The 25,300-nt window shown below is 34.8% G+C and overlaps 1 long non-coding RNA gene across 2 annotated transcripts; it reads right to left on the reverse strand.

Annotated features, from left to right (window-relative positions):
• Positions 1-1,121: 1,121 nt before the first annotated feature.
• On the reverse strand, positions 1,122-13,671 carry LOC145589947 (uncharacterized). Of its 2 annotated transcripts, none has more exons than XR_014101852.1 (3): positions 13,577-13,671; positions 1,645-2,362; positions 1,122-1,449 (listed from the first exon to the last, which is right to left on the reverse strand). It is a non-coding gene; the product is annotated as an uncharacterized LOC145589947 (long non-coding RNA). The 2 variants fall into 2 exon arrangements; XR_014101847.1 differs by lacking the exon at positions 13,577-13,671 and adding an exon at positions 2,447-2,565.
• Between the last annotated feature and the right edge of the window lie 11,629 nt (positions 13,672-25,300).

The raw sequence follows: 25,300 nt of genomic DNA on the forward strand, positions 1-25,300 counted from the left end.
ATAAACAATCATCAAATAAAAGGGACTCGTCAGAACAGAACAATTTAACCAACCACAATCAGAACATAACCAGCACAATTTAACCAACCACAATCCAAGATCAGAACATAACCAACATAAACAAATCAAGTCACAAGCATACACAATCATCAAATAAAAGGGACTCAATAACATATATTAAAGAAGTTAGGGTTAGGAATCGTTACGAGTGCAGCTACTCAGAGGGTTGAACCGAAGGTTTCATCCGCCTCACATAGCGCTTCACAATAGGAACGGAACAAGAGGTCTCTTCTGGTTTCTTGGAAGGAGGTTCCTCATCAGGCTCCTCATCAGAAGACAGCACAATGAACTAGTGGTCGGGGAGGCCACGCATCCTTCTCAGAGCAACACGCGCGGCCTTCCTCGTAGCCCTAACTCTTGGGGGTGGCCTTTCCCTCTTAGATCTAGGTTTTGTTTGGACCACAAAACTTCCCTCCCCACTCTCAGCAACCAGACCTACAGCAACCTCAGAGAAATCAAGCGATTTACGGCGGGACTCACCTTCACCCTCCTCCCTCTTCACTCTTTCTTCCTCCTCAACACTTTTGAGGACTTGAAACTACAAGACAAAGGCGAATTAGCGACGGCCAAATTCGTCGCAAATCCGTCGCAAAAATGAATTTGCGACGGATTTGCAATTACTTTGGCAAGTCGCTGAAGACCTCGTCGCAAATTCATTTTTGCGACTTATTTTTGGATAGTCGCAAATTTAGCGACGGATTTGCAACAACTTTGTGACTACAATTTAGCGACTAACTTTAAAATTTTAGCAACTAAATCACTTTCCGTCGTAAAATATTTGCAACAGATTAGCAACTATGAAGACCAATAATTTAAGACTACGGAGACCAATATTTTGTGACGGATTAGCGATTGCAAGGCTAATAATTTGCGACGGATTAGAGACTACTAAGACCAATTATTTTGCAACTAACCATTCAGTCTCTAAAACAAATCTGCAGTCGCTAAATTTTTGTAATTGACTATAAATATTTGGAGACCATAATTTAGTGATGACCAATATCAGTCACTGAAAGAAAAGAAAAGGGTTCCCAAGCGTAAATTAAAATAACCAAAATGTCAATTTTATTAAAATATCAAAAATATCATCAATTTGTATCAATATAATAAAAAATAATATTCTAAACCACATGACTAATTGTTTCAAAATCACCACCCATATAAAGGAAGCTACTTCAAATAAGAACTAATGACGATATACAAATATGCCTCCAAACATTAAAGATCAGTAGTTATCCACAAATCGTTCTTGAAGTACATTTATGAAGCGCTCCCTAAACCGTAAACTTTTCCTTTCTTTTGCCCACATACAACCTCTAAGTAGACTTTGTTGGAGCTTATCTCAATTTCTTTGTTCTTATAATCCTCAAGTTTTTCCATATATTCTCCCTGCATTAAGATATGTATTAGTAAATATGGTCTCAAATGTTCAAATCATAAAACATGCACCAAAGGACTTATGTGCCAGCATAAAAAGTAAAATTAAAGATCCTTAATTAGATTACAGATAAGAACAATCACCAACACTTGAAAACTCTCAAGGCTAGTATTGGTACTTTGTAGCTATCTAAATAAAAGACTAACCTGAAATTCATACTCATTGTTTCGGCAAAAAATGAGCTAACCGGGCCTCAAAGGGGTGCCTGAGAACCTCGAATTTGGGCCTTGAATCGACCTGCAAAATAAACCCCGAGCCCCGGGGGTGGACCCCGGGGTGGAGCCTCCGACGCCAAAGTTAGTAGCCAAACAATGCATATATTGAGAGGAGTTAAGGGGAGAGAGTGAAGGAGTATGGTCATCTTAGATGATAAGAGTGACCTTCTTTACCTTTGGCCCCTTGAGGGGTATATATAGGAGTACATGGTGGGTGTTAGTGAACCCTTAGAAGTACATATGTGGGTCGTTGAAGGCCATATTGATGCATTTTACTTATTTGGGACCTTTTAGACCTTTTTATGCCCTTTGGGCTTATATGGGTAGACTTACCCAAGACTAAAATGGGTATGACCATTTTAGTACCCAAACACTCATGAAGCAATGCATTTACGCCCGGCTTCAAAAGTTTATCCAACATATCAAGAATAACCATAATTAAGCAACTCTGTATCACAAATCAGTACAGAGATGAGAAAACTTATAAGAACAAAACAATCAATACAATGAATTCACATAAACCTAAAGTCACCGTACCTATAATTAAATCTTGGCTGTAAGGATGTAAGCTCAATCAGGGTATCTAGATCAAATTTAAGTAGAAAATGAGTCACATTTGGTGCGGCCTGCTGATATTGCCAATAAGAAGCTGTAAAAAAACAGAGATGATATCAATAGAAAGCCACATAACAAATTCAATAGTATAAGCAACTCACTAACAATACTCTAGCACCTAGAGCATAAGCACACCCAGATATCACTGCTATTATCCGCAATCTGGCCTTCTTGTTCACATGTCTCTAGGCACGGAGCATAATCATCTATCAAGGAGCTTGCAGAATTAGATTTCAGCAGCAACTGAACTAGCACAACCATACGAGAGTTGGCAAAGATAAGGAAAGTAGACATGACTTAGTTTCCATTGTAAGTACAATGAATATTTAATAAAATAATCCACTAGCAAGTGATGCATGAAGTATGAACTATGAAGGAGAGTAAGACAAAATAAAGTTGGGTATTGTAGATACCCATTTGTGTCTCCCCAAAACCAACCCCGGTGATGAGTGCCTTTCACGTCGAATCATAATCGAATGAAACGAAAGTGTGGAAAGGTCTAGCGTTGCGGAAAGTTTTATTTCTTTTCTCTTCTCCCTGTTTTTGAAAACTTTATTTTAAGAAAACAGCCAATACAGTTTGATTGGTCCATGATATGGGTCCAATAGTGGTGTAGTTGGATGGGGCTTGCAAAGACCTTTCCAACGATATATTATAAGCCCAATTCCGATGAATATTGAGGAAGTTATGGCCAATTTACTAAATTGGGCCCGGTTTGAGTTTTAAGTACGGCCTAATGATCTAGGGGAAGGCCTAATATAATTTATCATTCCTAATGCAATTAGGAATGGTTTTAGTCTTCTAGAACATTCTAGAAGGTTCTTTTCATTCCTAATTCAATTAGGACTCTTCAGAGTTTTAATCAAGATCAAATAGCATTTTCGACTGAAATTATATTATTTTATCTTCCAGTACGGGAAATTTATCGGATTTTCGAAAACGTGTTAAAAATCAGTTTGGCGTCCAACCCCAGGCCTTGGCGCCTGGAACCAGGATTGGCGCCAGGCGCTAGCCATTGGCGCCTGGCGCTAGCCACTGGTGCTGGCGCCGACTAGCCAGGGCTAGCGCCAAGGTTGTTTTTCGATCTTCAGACTCTGTTTTGTTAAATTATCTTTTTTGGATGATTTTCTCTATAAATATCGTATCAAAACTCCGTTTTCATTCACGAATTCTTATCAACAATTAGTTTTAATTAGCATTCACCAATTCTCTTCATTCATCAAGCTTTCATTCATTCTTTAGCATTCTTTTCTTTTCTAAACTTTTACTTTTTCATACAAAATTCCGCATTCGCAAGATCTTGATACACCTAGCCATATTCGAAGTTGCCTTCGCCCTAGACGTGAAAGGTTTTAATTTCTGAGGGTTTGGTCCCAAATCTCTCTTTCAATTATTTAATTTAATTGTTTTGATTATTATTTTCCTTGAAGTTACTAACGTGTGTATTTTGTTATTAGAAAGAGGTACGAGGCATCCAAGTAAGTATTTTAATTGATTTATTGATATTATGATGTAGAAATCATGCTTAGATTGTTATTTTGATTCCTAGTATCATGTCTAGGGTAACTTTAATATTAAGTATGATTAAAAGTACGATGCTTCCTATATTCTTCCTAATATTAATTCATGTTAGTATCATGTTAGGGATAAAGATTTGATTTTTATTGCTTAGTGACATGCTAGGGTTTGTTATTAATCTTGTTAGTATCATGCCTAGGATCTTGCTATGTTTATTATGCTTTAAAATGATTATGATTATAATTCATGATTATTATTTATTATGTTGCTTGATACATTATTTTATTTGTTATTGCTTGATCACCTTTTATTGTATGTTTAAAGGGAATTTGGTACTTGTAATCACGCTTAATAAGATAATTAATAATCTTGTTAGGGTTAATTGTGATTATAATTCAAGTGATCACTAATAATAGTTTATTTGTGCATTAAATTCAACCAACATAGATAAACAGGTTTAGGGTTAATCCTATTGATTGTATGTTAATCAGAAAGCGCACATGAATACGAGCAGAATAAAGTAGAGGCCTATTATTAGGGCAGGTTCAATCTCTTTTAGGTTGGATTTGTACCATCATCCCCGAACCCTTATTTGGTTCATGACCTTATGGAGTTGACGATCTCTTGGATCGTTAAGGGGTGTAACCTTCACCTCGTGAACGGTTTACAAGTTCCTAAAAAAACTTGTTGGCGACTCTTTTGCTCTATCTTCTTCCCTTTTGGACGCCACCGTACTTTAGTGTATGATCACAGTGGGGTTCAAGCTAGTGGGATTTTAAAGGCTTGAAATTATTCCCTACAGTTTTTGGCGACTCTGCTGGGGAGGATTTCTATTTTAATTCCTGAATTTGTTTCGGCAATGATTTAGAATGAGTGGATGAGACTCGAAAAGTTCTAAGTATTTCATGTGCGTAATTTTGATTAACATTTTTGTCATATGCATAAAAAGGTTCTCATTGGAAAGACCATCCGTAATGAGTCAAAAACATAGGATTTAACACGTAGGAAATTTGAGAAATGTCTTTCACAACTAGGACTGAAATAACACCGCGCGAAACTGGATGATTTTATTGAGCACAGAAAGCTGCTGAGGCATGTGGGAAGTAGCGTCAGGGGCCAGAGCTTGGCGCCAAACTTTTAGCCGTAGCGCCAGACTCCAGTATTGGCGCCAGGCGCTACAGTTAAAAGTTGGCGCCAGTCTCTGTTTGCTGGCGCCAATTTCCCCCAATACCGAGCCAGAAATATGCGTTCTAATTTCGATCGGTTTTTCGTATTGTTTGCTCGATCCTGCTTCCTGATTGAATTTTTTTCTCACTTTTCTGAAACCCATATGTGTTCTACATATGGACATAACCCTCTAGGAATTCATGCTCTATCTACCCGATTGAATGCTCCTGCAACAAAGGGTACATCTGAGAGGTTGAATTCACCAAACCATGGAAGTGAGTTTTTTCTAAAAACTCGCGGTGTCCTATCCACACGCGTTAACCCTTCACGGTTAGGCTTCTACGTGGTGCATCTGGCAATTAACCATGGACCCTATTTGACTAAACCGTATCCCGAACTTTAGAGAACTAGAGCCATGGTTAGGTTGCGAACTCATTGCATCATATTATGCCTACTTGACTAATTGTGCATTATTTGTTGTGCATATAAATTCTGTGTTCCTCTTAACCGTTTGTTGATTTGTGTTGAGACTAAAATTAATGACTTAAAGAACTTTGCCTAATTAATCAATTAATTAATTAATTTGAGTCAATAAAGTTTTTTTTTAATCGAAATTGACCTAGTACGACTTTAGGCATACCCCAGTTGACTAATAATACCGAAAACAGTCCTGGACCGAAGCTCCAATATTGGCGCCAAAGTCTGAGCTGTAGCGCCACATTGTAGTGTGTAGCGCCAGACATTTTCTAAATTGTCTGGCGCCAACCACCATAATGCGACGCCAGTCCTGTCGTTTGGCCGACAGTTCGGATTATTTGTCGAGTCATCACCTAGGGTCTAATTAACCAGTTTGCTAATTAATTCGGTTAATCTCCGCTGTCAACAACACCTTGTCAAGTCATTAATCGAGTCTTGGTCACATAGTTTAGCCACATGGTCATGACACGAGTCTTAATATGTCACCTACACTCACTAATCTTAGCACACACTTTGAGTATACATCACCATGACCATGTCGTAGGTCCATGCATGAGTCGGTTTTTCCGTCATTTGAGTTGGGGGTACATTCTATTTCTAATTCTTCATATCCCTCCATCTAAATCTTTCTTCACATTCTTCCATCTTTCTTCACTTCCTCCATCAATCGCATGTTGAATAAAGTTTGAGTCAAATAATTAACAATAAGTATCCCCAAATTCCTTTCCCACAGTACTTGGTCGAGGAGAGAAGGGCGACTAATCAAGGACAACCTCTTTATTCAAATCTCGCTTTTTTGATAAACCGATTCGTCAAAAGAGGAAGGCTAAAAAGATAATGGCAACTCAAGAAGAAGTCAATGAGCTTAGGAACCAATTGGTTACCATGACTGAAACACTGAAGCTCCTCACACTTAAGGTCGACGATCTCGTGAAGCAACAACAAATGAACCTCATGCAAGAGAGTCTAAGCAAGCTATCTAGTGACTATAAATTTCAGGGTATGAGTTCACAAGGGGTCTCGCTGGACAAAGAACTTCTTCCGCATAAGTTCAACGCCACTGACATCCCTAAATTCAAGGCAACAGATAACCCTTACTTCCACTTAAGAGCTTTTGAAACTATAATGAGCATTAAGGGTATCGATAAGAAGGTTTTCCCCTCTCTGTTCCCACTATCTCTCGAGACCGTTTGTCAACAATGGTTCTTTTCTCTCGAGAAAGAAAAAACCTCTTCTTGGGAGTCGATAACAAACGCTTTCATAGATAGATATAAGTGCAACATCCAAGACGAAACAGACCACAGACAACTTGAGATGTTAAAACAAAAGGAAAACGAAGGGTTCACTTTTTTCTTCAATAAATGGAGGGAAACTTCTGCTAATATGGTCAAGGCTCCTACCGAAAAAGAATCTGTGAGGATGTTTATCAAGAATCTCCAAGGGAAGTATTCAAAGCACTTAAAGTATCAACACAACTTGAATACTTTCAAAGTTGTTTATAATATAGGCATTGACATTGAAGATGACCTTCTGAAAGATAATAGTACGAGAGGAAAGAAGAGCGACCATCCTTCTTCTTCCTCTAATGAGGTACATGCTACAAACGCCTCTAAACCATGAATCCAAAGATCAAAAAGGGTGTTCACTCCACTTGGTATAAGTTATGAAACGGCTTTCGAGAAGCTACATCACAAAGGACTAGTCATGCCCATAGGGCCCATCAAAGATCCGGTTCCAGAAGCTAGGCCACCTAAGTGGGACCCTAATAAGCACTGCAAATATCATCAAGGAAAGGGTCACGACACTGAAGATTGTTGGAAACTCAAAGAAGCCATTCAAGATCTGATCGATGACAATAAAACTTCCGAGATTCTAGCCATCGAAGATGACCAAGCATCCTTTGATCCATCACTTCTTATCACACCTGTAGGAGAGCCCGTGATCGAGACAGCTTATATGACCTCTCTCGATGAAGTGGCCATAATTGAGGAGGATGAAAGTTTTTTCTTAGATAATACCAAGGAAGACTCGTCAAGTCTAAAAGAGGAAATTCGAAAACTACAAGATGTCATTGTCATGCTCTTGAATGTGTTAGAAGGATTAGCAAATCGGGTGATGGCCATCGAACAAAATTCTCGCCAAGAGTTTAATGAAGAACTCAATGCTCCTAAGCCACAGGAAAAACGGACCATTGAAGAATACACACCAATAAGAATGACTTACAATGAAGCTTTCGACTGTCTTCACAATCAAGGATCTAAAAGGAAACCCAGGCGAGAGTTCACACCCATTGGAATGACTTACGATGCTGCTTTCGATCGTCTCTATGATCAAGGATTAATCAAACCTATTGGCCCTACCAAGAATCCAACACCAGAAAATCGATCTTCGAGGTGGAATCCAAACTCCTATTGCAAGTACCATCAAGGGCGCGGTCATACTACTGATGAATGCTATAGGTTTCAAAATCTCATTCAAGATCTCATAGAGGCAAATAAGATCCCATTGCCTCTAGCTAGCGAGAAGATTGGGTGATGATGAAGCGAATGACACAAGACAAGAGGCGAGCTGCAACGACAAGATTTCATAGCCTCTTTTTTCTATTTCTTTTTCATTTTTTTCCTTTCCCCAATAAGTCTAGCATAGGCACTTTTCTTTTCCCTTAGATTAATTTTTGTAGATTCTTTATTTATTTTCCTTTAATAAAATGAGCATTTATTTCCTTGCATATGATCATTTCATTATATTGCATTCAAAAAAAAAAAAAAAAAAAAAAAAAAAAAAAACCATGTCGAATTAAGCACAAGGTATACTAATGATTTGAGGCACCCCTTGTAGCCACATCATATCTCCTTTCGCCCTTCAATTATACAATCCTTTATTCATAAACCACTTTGAGCCTCGTCTAACGATAGACCCTTCTTTTTTCAACCTACATCTACCTAACCTTGGGATGGGATGGCGTGCAACTTATGCAATTCTAAAGAAAGCTTGAGAAAATTCAAAAGAAAGCAATAGCAAAAAATAATCAATAATAAAAAACGAAAACAAGTGTACAAAAGGGTAAGTGTTCCAATGTCTTTGATATGAAAGTATCTTCGATAAGAACATGTCTCAGATTGCGTCTCTTATCGAGTGCTCGGTACCGTACCTGAGAAACATGAATGCCAAGTGAGTGATAGACCGCATGACCGGGATTGCCCACACTCATAAAAATAAAATAAATGCTAAAGCAAAAAGAGCTAAAAAAAAAAGAGCAGAAAACCTCAAGCATAAAAATACAAATATTCAAAAGCAAGGTTGCACACCTTGGGGGCTTATCTAGGGTCTTGAGCCTTTATCCCCTTCTTCTATAACCTTTAGCCTAACCACGTTACAACCTTAAGAAGACCTTTTTGAGGTATACACACTTGTGCGAGGTTCGGCTAGAGCTACGTTCGGCCTGATTCCTAACGGATACGTAGGCAACCTCACATCGAGGTGCGGCCGTAATAAACATGCATTCATATTCACATTCACACACTTACACCATGATCATATCAAGGGATCTCCAATGCTCATCCCTTTTCATTTAGAGCTAGACTTGGGGGCTTGATCCCTACATCATTAGCTTATCTAGCTTAAGAGTCACCACCATTTGACTCTTTTAATAAATAATATCATTTCACACACTTAGCCCTTGCGGCCTAACTTTAGTGTCACTATCACACACATCACGCATACATGACCAAATACACTTCCCTTAGGAACCCTTTGTCATGAAATCTTAACATAACGATGAAGCATGCCTTGTCACATCACTAATCAATCATAATTGTCATTACATAGAAGTATGAAGTGCTTAGCCTCCATGCCTAAGTTACCCAAATACTTTCATCATGGAGTCAACCATTGAGATAGCCTAGGATGGATTAATCCTTGCACCTTGAGAGATAGTATCGAATGACATTTGACTAAGCTCATTCGACATGCACCTTCTAAACTTCGATTCTTTTTTGCGTCTTTCTTTTTCGGGAGAAAGTCGGTACCCTCCACAAAAGTGACGGAAATTTTTGTTTTTTGCATTTTTCGAGTCGCACGATCACATTACAATGCACACACACGAGTCATGTACACATTGAGTCATGTCGTGTCATATCACTTTGATTTGAGTCTAACACATGTGTCATTTCACTTTGAGTCGAGTCAACCTCGAGTCAGTCAAACATATTGAGTCAAGTTTATACCTTGAGTCGTGTCAAGTCGATGAGTCAAGCAACATTAAGCCTTAGGTCAACCCTAAGATAATTAAAGAAATTGCCAAAGTTCTATAGTAAAAAATAAATACAGGTGTAGCAGAACAGGGAAGACCCTATCACAGCGTTCGGCGACAGAATCAATTCTTGGCGCCAGAAATATCTCAACAACGACAGAGCTCGAAGCCTCTCAGAAAGGTGATTTCGACCTCATACAACAATTTTGGGTTCCTTGGTACGCCAGTTAGCCCCTATAAGCAATTTGACATGATTAAGTAGTCGGTTTGATTACAATTGCAATAAGTGATCGACCTGATGAAAGATCGTCTCACTTAGCTTAAAGCGCCTAATCACGGAGACACCGACATACTGGTTTTAGCAGAATAAAGTTCAGGCGAGCTTTAGAGATCTACAAACGTTGGTCTTCGGAAATTTTTCTTCAGAACATTATCGCAACAAACATTCAAGCACCGAAGCTCTTTTGTTCAGAGACGCGTGGACATTTCATTCAAGCTCTTTTGCTCCAGAGACGCGTGGGCATATCAATCAAAGCTCTTTTGTTCAGAGACGCGTGCACAATCCTTTTCAAAGCTCTTTTGTTCAGAGACGCGTGGACAATCCTTTTCAAGCTCTTTTGCTCCAGAGACGCGTGGGCATATCAATCAAGCTCTATTGTTCAGAGACGCGTGAACATTTCCATCAAAAGCTCTTTGCTCCAGAGACGCGTGGACATATCATCAAAGATCTCCTATTATCAAAGCTCTTTTGTTCAGAGACGCGTGGACACATCATTCAGAAGATCATATAAAAAAGAAGCTCTTTGTTCAGAGACGAGTGAACATCGAAACAACAAGGTGGCGTTCCCTGGATTATGGAGAGTTGTCACAAACAACTGAGGATTGTTTCAAGAGAAGCAATCTTCGATAGTATTCCCTTGGACGTGGAATGTTATCAATGCGGATGAGGATTGTTTCAAGAGAAATAATCTTCGATGATGTTCCCTAGGATGTGGAATATTATCATTACGGAGAGGATAGTTTCGGGCGAAACAATCTTCTAATTTGGAAGCAGTTACAAGGCGTAACAGTTTTCAAGCGGGATGACATTCTCTGGCTTGCAGGAGGTCATCAAAACAACAGAGCAGCAACAATCGGTTACCTTTAGAGACGTGTGCTCGACGGTGCAAGATACGCGTTTCATAACTCTTTTATCTGTTTAACTAATGCTAGTTTTGCAGGTATCGGCGTTACAAGAGTGATTTAGGGTCGCAGAACGTTCTGAATCATTCTCCGTCCCTATCGTTACTTTGGCTTTCGTTTTCGAAACTTGCGTTTCTCCGAACTCAGTCAAAGTGGGGGCTTCTATAGACACCCATTTGTGTCTCCCCAAAACCAAACCCGGTGATGACTGCCTTTCACGTCGAATCATAATCGAATGAAACGAAAGTGTGGAAAGGTCTAGCGTTGCGGAAAGTTTTATTTCTTTTCTCTTCTCCCTGTTTTTGAAAACTTTATTTTAAGAAAACAGCCAATCCAGTTTGGTTGGTCCATGATATGGGTCCAATAGTGGTGTAGTTGGATGGGGCTTGCAAAGACCTTTCCAACGATATATTATAAGCCCAATTCCGATGAATATTGAGGAAGTTATGGCCAATTTACTAAACTGGGCCCGGTTTGAGTTTTAAGTACGGTCTAATGATCTAGGGGACGGCCTAATATAATTTATCATTCCTAATGCAATTAGGAATGGTTTTAGTCTTCTAGAACATTCTAGAAGATTCTTTTCATTCCTAATTCAATTAGGACTCTTCAGAGTTTTAATCAAGATCAAATAGCATTTTCGACTGAAATTATATTATTTTATCTTCCAGTACGGGAAATTTATCGGATTTTCGAAAACGTGTTAAAAATCAGTTTGGCGTCCAACCCCAGGCCTTGGCGCCTGGAACCAGGATTGGCGCCAGGCGCTAGCCATTGGCGTCTGGCGCTAGCCACTGGTGCTGGCGCCGACTAGCCAGGGCTGGCGCCAAGGTTGTTTTTCAATCTTCAGACTCTGTTTTGTTAAATTATCTTTTTTGGATGATTTTCTCTATAAATATCGTATCAAAAACTCCGTTTTCATTCACGAATTCTCATCAACAATTAGTTTTAATTAGCATTCACCAATTCTCTTCATTCATCAAGCTTTCATTCATTCTTTAGCATTCTTTTCTTTAATAAACTTTTACTTTTTCATACAAAATTCCGCATTCGCAAGATCTTGATACACCTAGCCATATTCGAAGTTGCCTTCGCCCTAGACGTGAAAGGTTTTAATTTCTGAGGGTTTGGTCCCAAATCTCTCTTTCAATTATTTAATTTAATTGTTTTGATTATTATTTTCCTTGAAGTTACTAACGTGTGTATTTTGTTATTAGAAAGAGGTACGAGGCATCCAAGTAAGTACTTTAATTGATTTATTGATATTATGATGTAGAAATCATGCTTAGATTGTTATTTTGATTCCTAGTATCATGTCTAGGGTAAATTTAATATTAAGTATGATTAAAAGTACGATGCTTCCTATATTCTTCCTAATATTAATTCATGTTAGTATCATGTTAGGGCTAAAGATTTGATTTTTATTGCTTAGTGACATGCTAGGGTTTGTTATTAATCTTGTTAGTATCATGCCTAGGATCTTGCTATGTTTATTATGCTTTAACATGATTATGATTATAATTCATGATTATTATTTATTATGTTGCTTGATACATTATTTTATTTGTTAAAGGGAATTTGGTACTTGTAATCACGCTTAATAAGATAATTAATAATCTTGTTAGGGTTAATTGTGATTATAATTCAAGTGATCACTAATAATAGTTTATTTGTGCATTAAATTCAACCAACATAGATAAACAGGTTTAGGGTTAATCCTATTGATTGTATGTTAATCAGAAAGCGCACATGAATACGAGCAGAATAAAGTAGAGGCCTATTATTAGGGCAGGTTCAATCTCTTTTAGGTTGGATTTGTACCATCATCCCCGAACCCTTATTTGGTTCATGACCTTATGGAGTTGACGATCTCTTGGATCGTTAAGGGGTGTAACCTTCACCTCGTGAACGGTTTACAAGTTCCTAAAAAAACTTGTTGGCGACTCTTTTGCTCTATCTTCTTCCCTTTTGGACGCCACCGTACTTTAGTGTATGATCACAGTGGGGTTCAAGCTAGTGGGATTTTAAAGGCTTGAAATTATTCCCTACAGGTATTGGCTAACTAAGAAACATTCACTAATGTTATTAAGAACAGTTGATCAGTTATAGATGTAAACAGCCTCAAAAACAAAAATCAAAACTTTATAGATTAAAGAATATTGAGGCAGAATGATACATAAAATGAATACCTCAAAGAGCTCATGATTTTGATTGAGCATTGTTGAATAAGTGGTTATAGATCATATCTCACATACTCTAACCAATCAACCACATTTAGAGGAAAAAAAAGTTGGAATAATATAACTTGGGATCTTTACATTGAAAATAATTAGGGCTTTTTGCATAATCAATCAATTTTGATAGGTTTTTCATTAATTGACTATGATAATTCTAAAATTTGCAATTGGCAGCCAGATTAAAATCAATTCTCAATGGAAACCAGAGTTAAAATCAATTCAATCAATTCGCAAATAAATCAACTCGAAATTCAATCAATTTAATTAGATTAAAATCAATTCACAAATCGCAATATAAACCAGATTTTAAAAAATTGGGCAAAAAACTCAATGATAAACTAAAATTCACAATTGGCCAATTGTAGTAAGAGAAAGATGGAATGGACAGTAGGAAGGGGAAGAATACGTGACTAACCTGGGAGGAGATGTGGTGGCGTAGCGGCGACAGATGAAGACAACGACGACGGGTTGATTGATTACTCTAAAGTTCTGAACTTGGCCTTCTGTTTTGTTTTTTTTTTTGGAGGAAGAAGAGTATGTAATTACGTATTATGAATGACTCGAGTAAAAAAGAGTGATTTAGGGCCTGTTCCGATTGACTGAACTCAGCTGAACTGAACTGAACTGAGCTGAGCTGAACTGAACTGAACTTATTAATTAGGGATTTTTAACTACGGATTAGTGATCTTTGATTATTTATTACTATACATATGTGTATATACAAATGTACATATTATTATTATTATTATTATTATTATTATTATTATTATTATTATTATTATTATTATTATTATTATTATTATTATTATTATCTCAAAAACAAAAAGTCATACAACCTACAATAAATTAGTGGGAAGCCGAGATACAATCTGGGCCCCCACTCCTCTAGCTGTAGCAAAGCCTACCCTAGTAAAAATATGAGCTGCAGCACGTGCTCCAATGTCTTGCGTCGTCGAGAACCTCTAAATTCGCTTAAGCAACGCAATAGCCTCCTTCTCTAATTCACCAAACGAAGAAAAGGAGAAGGGAATGAACCCATATCCAATCGCCTGACAGCGAGCCTCATACTATTATTATTATTATTATTATTATTATTATTATTATTATTATTATTATTATTATTATTATTAATTATTGATTATTATTATTATTATTATTATTATTATTATTATTATTATTATTATTATTATTATTATTATTATTATTATTTATTATTATTAGTATTATTATTAGTATTATTATTATTGTTATTATTATTATTATTATTATTTATTGATGATTATTATTATTATTTATTGATTATTATTATTAGTATTATTATTTAAATTATTATTGTTATTATTATTATTATTTATTGATTATTATTATTATATTATTTATTACTTATTGATTATTATTATTATTATTAATTATTACTTATTATTATTATTATTATTATTATTATTATTATTATTATTATTATTATTATTATTATTATTATTATTATTATTATTATTGTTGTTGTTGTTGTTGTTGTTGTTGTTGTTGTTATTGTTGTTGTTGTTGTTGTTGTTGTTGTTGTTGTTGTTGTTGTTGTTGTTGTTGTTGTTGTTGTTGTTGTTGTTGTTGTTGTTGTTGTTGTTGTTGTTGTTGTTGTTGTCGTTGTCGTTGTAATAAGAGCTTAAAAGAATGAAATTTGGCTTTATATCATTAGCAATATCATTAGACGTAAATTAAGAGCTGAACTGAACTGAACTGAACTGAACTAAACTGAACTGAACTGAACTGAACTAAACTGAGCTGAATTGAACTAAACTGAACTGAACTGAACTGAATTTCAACGGAAGAGAACAGGCCCTTAGTTCTTCATTTGAGGGAACAACATGTAATACTAAGGGTTTTTTAATGAATTTTTTTCACTATTACCCAAAAAAAACACATAAAATTATTTTTTACCACCAAAAATTTTAAAAGTTTTAGGAAAATTTGCAAATTGCAGCCATTTAAAGTTCATATTTTGCAAATTGCAGCCATGTATTTTTTTTTTTTTTTTTTCTGCAAATTGCAGCCTAAAAGTTCGTATAAATTGTAAATTGCAGCCCGATTCAATTTTTTCATCGGTTTACATGTTGAAAAATCTTCGGTTAAGGTTTTAGGGGTCATTTTAGTTCTTAGGGGCCCGAAATTGAGCTTGGAATTAGCAAAAAAATAACGTAAGTGTCTCATATTTACAGTTTCCCACAAATCGATACATTTTTGTTGCGCAAAACAAGACACTTGCGTTTTTTTTTTGCTGATTTCGAGCTCAATTCAGACCCCAAAGGGCTAAAATAGCCCCTAAAACCTTAATCGAAGATTTTCAACTTGTAAACCGATGAAAAAGTTGAATCGGGCTGCAATTTACAATTTATATGAACTTTTTGGCTGCAATTTGCAATTTTTTTTAAATGGCTGCAATTTGCAAAATACGAACTTTAAATGGCTGCAATTTGCAAATTTTCCAAAGTTTTATTTTACCATAAAAAAAAAACTAAATTGTTTTTTTCAACCTACCGTAAAGAAAACCGTTACATCTAAAGGTTTAAAAAAAAATTCTTCGATTTTCGTGCGCAAAACATATTTTTTATAAGTGTAAGGGAGCATTTTGGCCTTGTAGATTCAAATTGAGGTCAGAATTGACAAAAAATGATCGAAAATGAGTCGTTTTAAATATTTCACGCAAATCGATGTATATTTAGACTCGCAAAAGGAAACAATTATGATCTTTTTTGTCAATTATGACCTCAAATTGGATCCAAAGTATCAAAACCCCTAAAGACCATGTATTTGGCACAAAAATCGAATAACATATAAATTTCGATTAGGTTTTTGGCGACATGTGGTAAAAAACAATTTTTAATTTTTTTTTGGTGATAAAATCAAAGTTTTGGTAGTAAAAAATTAAATTTGTGATTTTTTTTTTGTGGTAAAAGTCAAAAAAATCCTTTTTAATTTCTCCTTTATTAATTTTTTTTTATTTCTCTTTTAATAAATTTTAACGACAATGGTAGCGACTATCGAATAGTTGCAATAGCAATCGCAATTTTTTTTAAAAAAAAATTTAATTGTTAACCCAACAACTATAATTTAGTCGCAAAACTTATAAGAGTGTCGCAGATTAGCGACCGCATAACAACTACTGCAAAATCGGCTGCAAAATTTGCGACTATTCATCTTTTTCAGTCGCAAAAATAATACGGAACCTCAACCAAGGCAAAATAATTTTTGCGACTTATTATTATGGTAGTCGCAAAAATCAGTTGCTAATTAGCGACCACGTAGCAACTATTACAAAATTAGTTGCAAACTTTGACTGATTATTATGGTAGTCGCAAAAATCAGTTGATAATTTCCCTTTTTCTTGTAGTGATGACCCAGGGTTCTGTAAGTGTACAAAGTACAGTAGGGACCCGTTTCATTGGACTCGTAAAATTAACGAGGGAAAGGAGATCCAACCTCGAAGCAGTGGATGAGGTTGAGGATCAGATTCTCCTCTCCTTTGTCGTTTGTAGCCATGTAAGCATCCTTTAAAGGATCCAAGTTCACCATTATTATGGGGGGGACTTTGTTTGGGAAAGATTGAAGAACAGAAGAGTATATCTGGAGAGAGAAAGTGAGAAAATCGCAAGAACAGAGGAGAGAGAAATACCCAGAAGATGAACTAGGGTTCATCTTATGAACTCTCCGAAAAATATAGAGAGAATCAACCATCAGAAATTAATTTTGGTGGTTGGGAATGTGAGTAAATGAGGGGAGAATGGGGGAATTGGGAAAATAAAGGGAGGGAATCATTAGATTAGGAGAATCTGATTAGTTTTAGGTTAATTAGATTAGTTATAATAAGGGTAATAATTAAGAAAATAAAAATTTTACGTAAGGGCAATATTGTAATTTCCACCTATTTTTTTCTAAAAATGGAAAGAAAATGGAAAGTTGCACATAACCCCGATCATCCCGAAATGGCAAAAGTTGCACATAACTATTAACGGAGGTAGTATAAGTTTAAATAATGTTTAAACAATTATATAAAATAAACAAGATTTCACTTTTTCCATGGAACCTTAGTTCATTAGTGTCATTTATGCTAATATGTGCACCCAATTACATAGTTTGTGTTGTAGACCTGTAGAAACCCCAAATATGTCTCCCCAAAACCAAACCCAGTGATGAATACCTTTCATGTTATTTGATTATCGAACAAAGCGAAAGTGTGAAAAGTCTAGTGATGAGGATGTTTTTATTAAAATATTTTTTCTTTCTGTTTTTGAAAATATTTCTTTTCTTACCCTATTTTTGAAAAACGTGCATTCCAGTTTAGTTTGGTCCATGTTATGGGTCCAATAACGGTGTAGTTGTATGGGGCTTGAAAAGAACTTTCCAACGATATATTATAAGCCCAATTCCGATGAATAATGACGAAGTTATGGCCAAAATACTAAATTAGGCCCAAACCGGATTTTACCTACGACCCAATGATCATGTAGAGGGTCAAAAGGTTTAATCCTATTCCTAAACTAATTAGGATTCATTAGAAGCTTCTATAAGTTTCTAAAAGATCTTAGTTATCCTTTTTGAAAAGATAAGATTAAAGAATTTGAGTTAAATAAAAACTTTCCTTTTTTTTTAATCCTAATTCTATTCGAATTTAAAGATGTTCAAAGACAGTCAGATTTTATTTTCGTGCCTCATAATCTTTATCCAAATTTTATATAGTTGGATATATCTTGAAATTATCTTTCCAATGATATATTAAAATATTAAATCCGGGTTATAACGAAAAAGATATGAATGAGATATGAAACTTTATCCAAAACTAACACCGTCCCCCTATTTTGGTCATATCTTTTTATCTACAAAAGATTTTAATCTGATTCCAATTGGGTTGGAAATTAGACTTCAAGAGATTTCCAACAACATATTATATGCCTTATTTGGACTTCCGGATCAAAAGATATGATACAACAAAAAACGCGTGAAACTGATTATTAGCGCCTGACGACAAGCATTAGCGCCTGGCGCTAAGGTTTGGCGCCTGGCGCTAAGCGCTAATGTCCAGCATCTGGCGCTAATCGAGTTTTATTCTTGTCAAAACTCTGATTCGTTTTTCTATCCGTTTGGCTGATTTTCTCTATAAATAGTCTCCTAAAACCTCCGTTTTCAATCATCAATTCTTCTCATCAACAACCAACTCTCATCAAGAAATTCTTGATTCTCTCTCTCTTTCTAAGCCTAGATTTTTACAAACACAATTCCTCATACATTAGCGCTAGACACACCTAGCCAAGTTCGAAGTTGCCTTCGCCCTAGACGTGAAAGGTTTGATTTCTGAGGGTTTGGTCCCAAATCTAGTCTAAAAAACTTTCTTAATCTCTCTTTCAATTATTTAATTTAATTGTTTGTTTATTATTTTCCTTAAAGTTACTAACGCGTGTATTTTGTTATTAGAAAGAGGTACGAGACATCCAAGTAAGTGCTTTAATGGTTTTATTGATATTATGATATAGAAATCATATCTAGATTGTTATTATGATTCCTAATGTCATGTTAGGGTGTTTTGATCTTCCTAGTATCATGTTTAGGGTAACAACTATAATATCTATATCAAATATGACAATTGTGATTCCTGCAATGCTTCCTATTGTCTTTCCTAATATCATGTTAGTATCATGTTAGGGATAAAGCTTTGATTTTTATTGTTTAGTGACATGCTAGGTTTTGTTATTAATCTTGTTAGTATCATGCCTAGGATCTTACTATTATTATTATGCTTTAACATGATTATGATTTATTATTATTATTATTATTATTTTTATGATTATAATTATGTTGCTTGATATTTATTGATATTGCTTGATCACACCTTTTATGCGTGTTGAAAGGGAATTTGTATTTGTAATCACGCTGAATAAGATAATTTACTAATCTTGTTTAGGGTTAATTTGATTATAATTCAAGTGATCGCCAATAATAGTTTTGTTTGTGCATTAATATTCAACCAACATAGATAAACAGGTTTAGGGTTAAACCTATTGATTGCATGTTAGTCAGAAAGCGCACATGAATACGATCAGAATAAAGTAGAGGCCTATTATTAGGGCAGGTTCAATCTCTTTTAGGTTGGATTTGTACCTTCATCCCCGAACTACCAGTCATGGTTCCAGACCTATTGGAGTTGACGATCTTCTGGATCGTTAAGGGGTGTAACCTTCACCTCGTGAACGGTTTACAAGTTCCTAAAACTTGTTGGCGACTCTTTTGCTCTATCTTCTTTCCCTTTGGACGCCACCGTACTTAAGTGTATGATCACAGTGGGGTTCAAGCTAGGGATAATGCTTGAAATATTCCCTACAAGACCGTACCCTTAAAAGGTTGTGCTGCTACACTCACTTTTATCATAGTTGGTGTTGTTGCGGCCAATTTTTCCTTGGGTTACTCAGTTAGTGTTATAGGGGTTACTCAGTTAGTGTTATAGGGGTTATCCAGTTAGTGTTATAGTTGTTACTTTGTCGGTGTTGTACTTTGTTATTTAAAGGTTACTAAATAAGTATAATAAGACTCTGTTCACTTCATCTTAAACATATAATATTTGGTAAAAATAATTTCAGTTTAGTGTAAATAAGTTCAATTTGGTACATTTAATTTCAGTACAGGTAAGAACAATTACCTTAAAGAAGAAATATAACAGAGAAATAATAATTAAAAAAAAAATCAACAACAAAAATAATTTTAATTCAGTAAAATTAATTTTAGTTTAGTTAAAATAATTTAAGATTAACAAAAAAATAATTTTAGTTCAGCAAATATAAGGTGAAGTGAACAGGGCTTAGAAGTTACTATATCAATATGATAGGAGTTAGTTTGTTAGTGTCATAGGGGTTAATTACTCCTTTTTTTTACAAGCGGTCACACTGTGTGACCAGCCGCACAGAATATTTGTTGTAGATTTTGTATATGTAGTCACGGGTGATATGCATTTTTTTTCTTCTCTCTTATATGCTTGTGTATTCTATTTTATTTATTTACTATTATATATATGCAATAAAAATATTAAATAATTACATATAATTAAAAAAAAAGACATATAATCAAACAATTGACAAGCCTAAACATCATTCCGAGGTTAAAATATTAGAAAAAAAAAATTATACTTCATAATAATTTTAAGTTTGAGGCTTTGTAGATTTTTAGTTGTAGTAGGTGTAATAGGTGTGTGGTGATGATCAGTTGAATTCATCATTTAATAAAATTAAGGTAGTATTTGATGGGATCAAAAATTCTATTTTTAAAAGATTCATGTTAAACTTTAAACTTTAAACTTTAATTGTTTTTAGAAGTCATAGAGGAGAAAAAATACGAAATTATTTGTGATATACGAAGTACAATATATAATGATCATATTGTTACTATAATGGTAAACTTTTCCAAAAATATACTTCGTATTTAGTTAGAGATAGTCAATTAAGAGGCAAATTTTTATATGTGGCCGGCCACATCGTGTGGCAGGGGTTACTCGAGTTACTTGGTCAAGGGTTACTTAAGGGATTCGGTCAGAAGTTACTTGAGGGGTTCGGTCAGGGGTTAGTTAAATATTCGGTCATGGGTTACTTAGGTGACTCGGACATGAGTTACTCGAGTTACTCCGTCAGGGTTTACTCTAGGGATTCGATCAGGGGTTACTCAAGGGGTTCGGTCAAGGGTTAGTTACTCAGTCATGGGTTACTTAAGAGGTTACTCGGTCAGGTTTTACTCGAGGGGTTACTCAATCGGGGATTACTCGAGGGGATACTCGATTAGGGAATACTCGAGGGGTTTAGTTAGGGGTCTCAAGTTACTCAGTTAGGGATTATTTAAAGGGTTACTCGGACAAAAGTAACTCGAGTAACCCCTTATTGTTTAACTCGAGTAACCCCAACCACACGGTGTGACCAGCCACATAGAAAAATACCCCCAGTTAAAAATGAGGTGGCCAATGGCGTAAGTAGAAATGAGGGAAAAAATATGACTTAATTAATGTGCGTATTGATTGTTAGTTCATTGAGTTGAATTATTTTTCAAATCTTTCCATACAATTTAAGAATAAAAAAAAGGCTGCTTACAAGTAGAGCTTTCAATTTGGGTAAACGGGTCGGGTTTGAGTCGGGTTAGTGTGAGTCGGGTTATCTCGGGTCGGGTTAATACGGGTTAATGTCATAACATATGAGGGTCGGGTTCGAGTTGGGTCATGCTTGAGTCGGGTCATGTCGGGTCATACATCTTATCGGGTTTGGGTCGAGTTTAGGTCGAGTTAGTAAAAGGTCGGGTTACATTCGGGTCGAGTGAAGAATAGGTCGGGTTAAATTTGGGTCTTTACGAGTTTAAACGAGTTAGGGTTGTTCTCGTGTTCGAGTCGGGTTCGGTTCAAGTCAATTATTTGCGGGTTATAATCAGGTCGGGTCATTCTTGGGTTCAAGTCGAGTTCGGTTCAAGTCAATAATTTGCGGGTTATAATCAAGTCGGGTCATTCTCGGGTTCGAGTCGGGTTCGAGTCGGGTTCGATTTAAGTCAATAATTTGTGAAAAACATGTTTCGTCCCTGAAATTCGTCCCTAAAAACATGTTGTGAAACTAACCTCTTAAAATTCAAAGTAAAATATTGAAGGAATAGAGTCAGGATTCAATTTCCGTTACAATACCAACATGAGATAACGACCTATACATATTGATTCAATAGCAAGTCGGGTTGAATTTGGGTCGGGTCAATAACAAGTCGGGTTAATTCGGGTCGGGTTTGTAACAGGTCGGGTTGAAATTCAAGTCGGGTTTGTAGCAGGTCGGGTTAAATTCGGGTCGGGTTAGGAACAGGTCGAGTTGAATTCAGGTCGGGTTAGGAAAAGGTTGGGTTGATTTCGGGTTTTGACGGGTTAAAACGGGTTTGGGTCAATTTCGGTTCAGGTCAATAATTTACGGGTTACATTCGGGTCGGGTCGTCTCTAGGTCGGTTAATGTTCGGGTTCGGGTCTCAAATACTCGGGACAACTCGGGTCTAGGGTTGGTTTCAGGTCGGGTTAGGGTCACCATTTTTTTCGGGTTCAGACAGGTCGGTTAATAGGTCGGATTAGGGTCGATATTTCGGGTCAGGTCAGCTTTTGACAGCTCTATTTACAAGTAGTATATAAGTAAATTCATTATTACTCATTAAATCATTTTATTTTAAAATTTTGTGAAATAAATATGCGTATCAAGATTTGTATGTCGTGCATCGCACAGGTGCTATACTTATATGTAATAAGTTTTGCAGTCGCCTCTTAATTTCGTGATTAATCAATTTAATTTATTACACGGTTATGACACATACAAAATGTGCATAATTACACCTCTACATTGGAATCCTTCTTTGACTCAACTCATTCTACGAAAGAGTATTAAATTTACTTACCTTTTCCAATCTATAATTAAATATGAGTGAGAAATAAATAATAATCATGCTTCATAAATAATAAATGTAACCCCTTCTTATAAAATTGAATTAAGATTACATTAATTTTTTCTTGTTACTATTTTTTTTTTTGAAACATTTCTTGTTACTACTTATGGTTAAATAATTATATGTTTCAGTTCACTTTTAATAATATGTATCATGTCATAATTAAATTATCAATTCTTATCATGCTTGTAAATAAGTTATTAAAAAAATTTTATCAAATAATCTAAGAATCATAATCTTCTTACAATGATGTCACTTAATTTTCAAAGTATATAAAATACCTAATATGATACTATGTGAGTATTATAATAAAAAATTTAAAAAAAAAAAAAAAAAAACATATATGCATGCATACCAAATAAAATTATGGTGAATAGTCACAACCACTAAAAATCATCTCACTCGAATTCTCCTATATGGTAAAAATAATGATTGTCAAAATAAAATTGCATAATTAAAATATTCTAAGCCTTAAACAAGAAAAAACCATCTCATGTGAGAAATAAAAACTTATAGAAAAACTTCTAAAACGACTACTATCAATAGTAACACATACACATCTAAATCCCTTCCAAATTAAAGTGAAATCTCGATTTTGATAACTTTGATATATATTATTAATATAAAAAAATAACATTCATTAAGATATCTTTATTTAACTACAATTATAATAAATTGTTTTATAATAAATCATTTTTATAATAAATTTAGACATTTAATGCAAGAAAAATAATCCCTCCATTTGTTAAAGTGCGTATCACTTTAATCAGCATAATTTTGTAGGAGATTGACTTGAATTCTATAACTAATATGCATAAAAAAATTGATACATTGTATAAAATTTCATAGTATCAATTAATTATAATAAGGGTCTGTTCTGATTGACTGAATTAAGCTGAACTGGACTGAACTGAATTTATGGGAGCTAAACTGAAATGAACTGAAAATAAGCTGAAGAGAACAGACCCTAAATATACAATCAAAATTATTAATGGTAAAATAATATTATGTATCAACAAAATGTATATTAAAGTGCTTCAATTACTTTAGGATGTTATTTATTTTTTATTTTTTTTACCACAACTTTAGGATGATTAATTTTGTAGGGTACTACTCCGTTTATTTTTATTGGTTATTATCAAATTTTAAATACTATTCATAATACTTCATCCGCTTCTTTTTACTAGTTATGTTTAGATTTTAAATGTTACTAGCCTTCTGGCCCGTGCAATGCACGGATTGTTTATAGGTATTTAATATGATTTTTAATTTTATAATACTCGTATATTTTTTATTGGAAAATTAATAGTTATAAAGAAGAATAAGGGGTGAAAATTGAATGTAATTGTAGAAAATATTAAGTTGGGGGAAAGTGAACAAAACAGTCATTCATGTATTGAATTAAAGCTAGTGTATTTTTTTTAATATGAGAAAGATTAAATGAAATGACATGTGGCATTGGTAAAAAATTTAATTTACATGTGGCATCATGAGGATGATGGTTTGTTTTTTTAAATACTAAGTATAGATTCATAATACTCCTTTCGTCCCAAAATATATGAGACATTGGACTTTTTTCACTATTCATGTATTAGTTTTGATCATAATTTTTTACTAACATAATAAAAACATATTTTATCATAAAATATGTTGTTAAATAGGTATATTTATATATATATACTCTCAAAATATAATTTTAAAAATAATTTTTATTAATTATATACAAATAAAGTCAAAATAGTTCATTGACATGTGTGCAATGTTGATCGACTGTGTCATGTTTCTGGGATAGAGGGAGAATTAGATAATCTTCAAATTTACTCACAAAAGTAAAAGAGTCATGTGAGATCATGTTTGATTCGTCTCAACGAATACTCTATTAATATTCAATCGTTATAATTTAAAAAAGTATGTAATGAAGTATAATCAAATAGGTGTATTGGCAAATGTGTAAAAGTCAAAACGTATCCAATAAAAAAGGACAAAGGGAGTATTATACTTTAGATATAGGGTAATTTTGTCAAAATTTAAGAAAATTTTACCAACAACTACCATTATAATGACTACTTTGAGAACAACTACCATTTATTTATTTTGTAAAAAAAAAAAATCTATAAAAAGCTACCACAAAAACCTTAAGTAACACAACTTTATTTAATTTCTTGGCAATAATCTCCAATTAAGGGAGCTAAAAAATCAGTCCTTTCAACAACAAGGAAAGGGAGGAGGGGCGGTTTCATCTACCTGAGAAGGGAGGGGCTATTTTGGGGATGGGGGAAGGGGGTGGTTTCGACGGTGTAGGTGGGTCATTGAGTGGTTTTAGGGGTAAGGAGAGGCCGACTGGCTGTTATCGGTTATTAGGTGACAGGCTTAATTCGTATCACCTAATCAAAAGTAATTCCTAAGTCCTCTAACTAAGTAGATATTGAAGTAGGGATAAAACATAGGGAAACAAGCCAATTTATTCCTAATTAATTAATATAATCTAAACTATTAAGTAACCAAAAATATTGTTATGAAAGGGGAATTAAACTACGAAGATTAAGAATAGGGAAAATTCAATAATAAGAAACCTAGGGTCACAGGTTCACCAATACTTAAGATTCTGGAATAAATATGACAATCAATAATCAACATTGCACATATAACATGATTAACA

Source organism: Chenopodium album, chromosome 1, assembly GCF_948465745.1.
Source record: "Chenopodium album chromosome 1, dcCheAlbu1.1, whole genome shotgun sequence".
In the NCBI taxonomy this organism is placed as follows: domain Eukaryota; kingdom Viridiplantae; phylum Streptophyta; class Magnoliopsida; order Caryophyllales; family Amaranthaceae; genus Chenopodium; species Chenopodium album.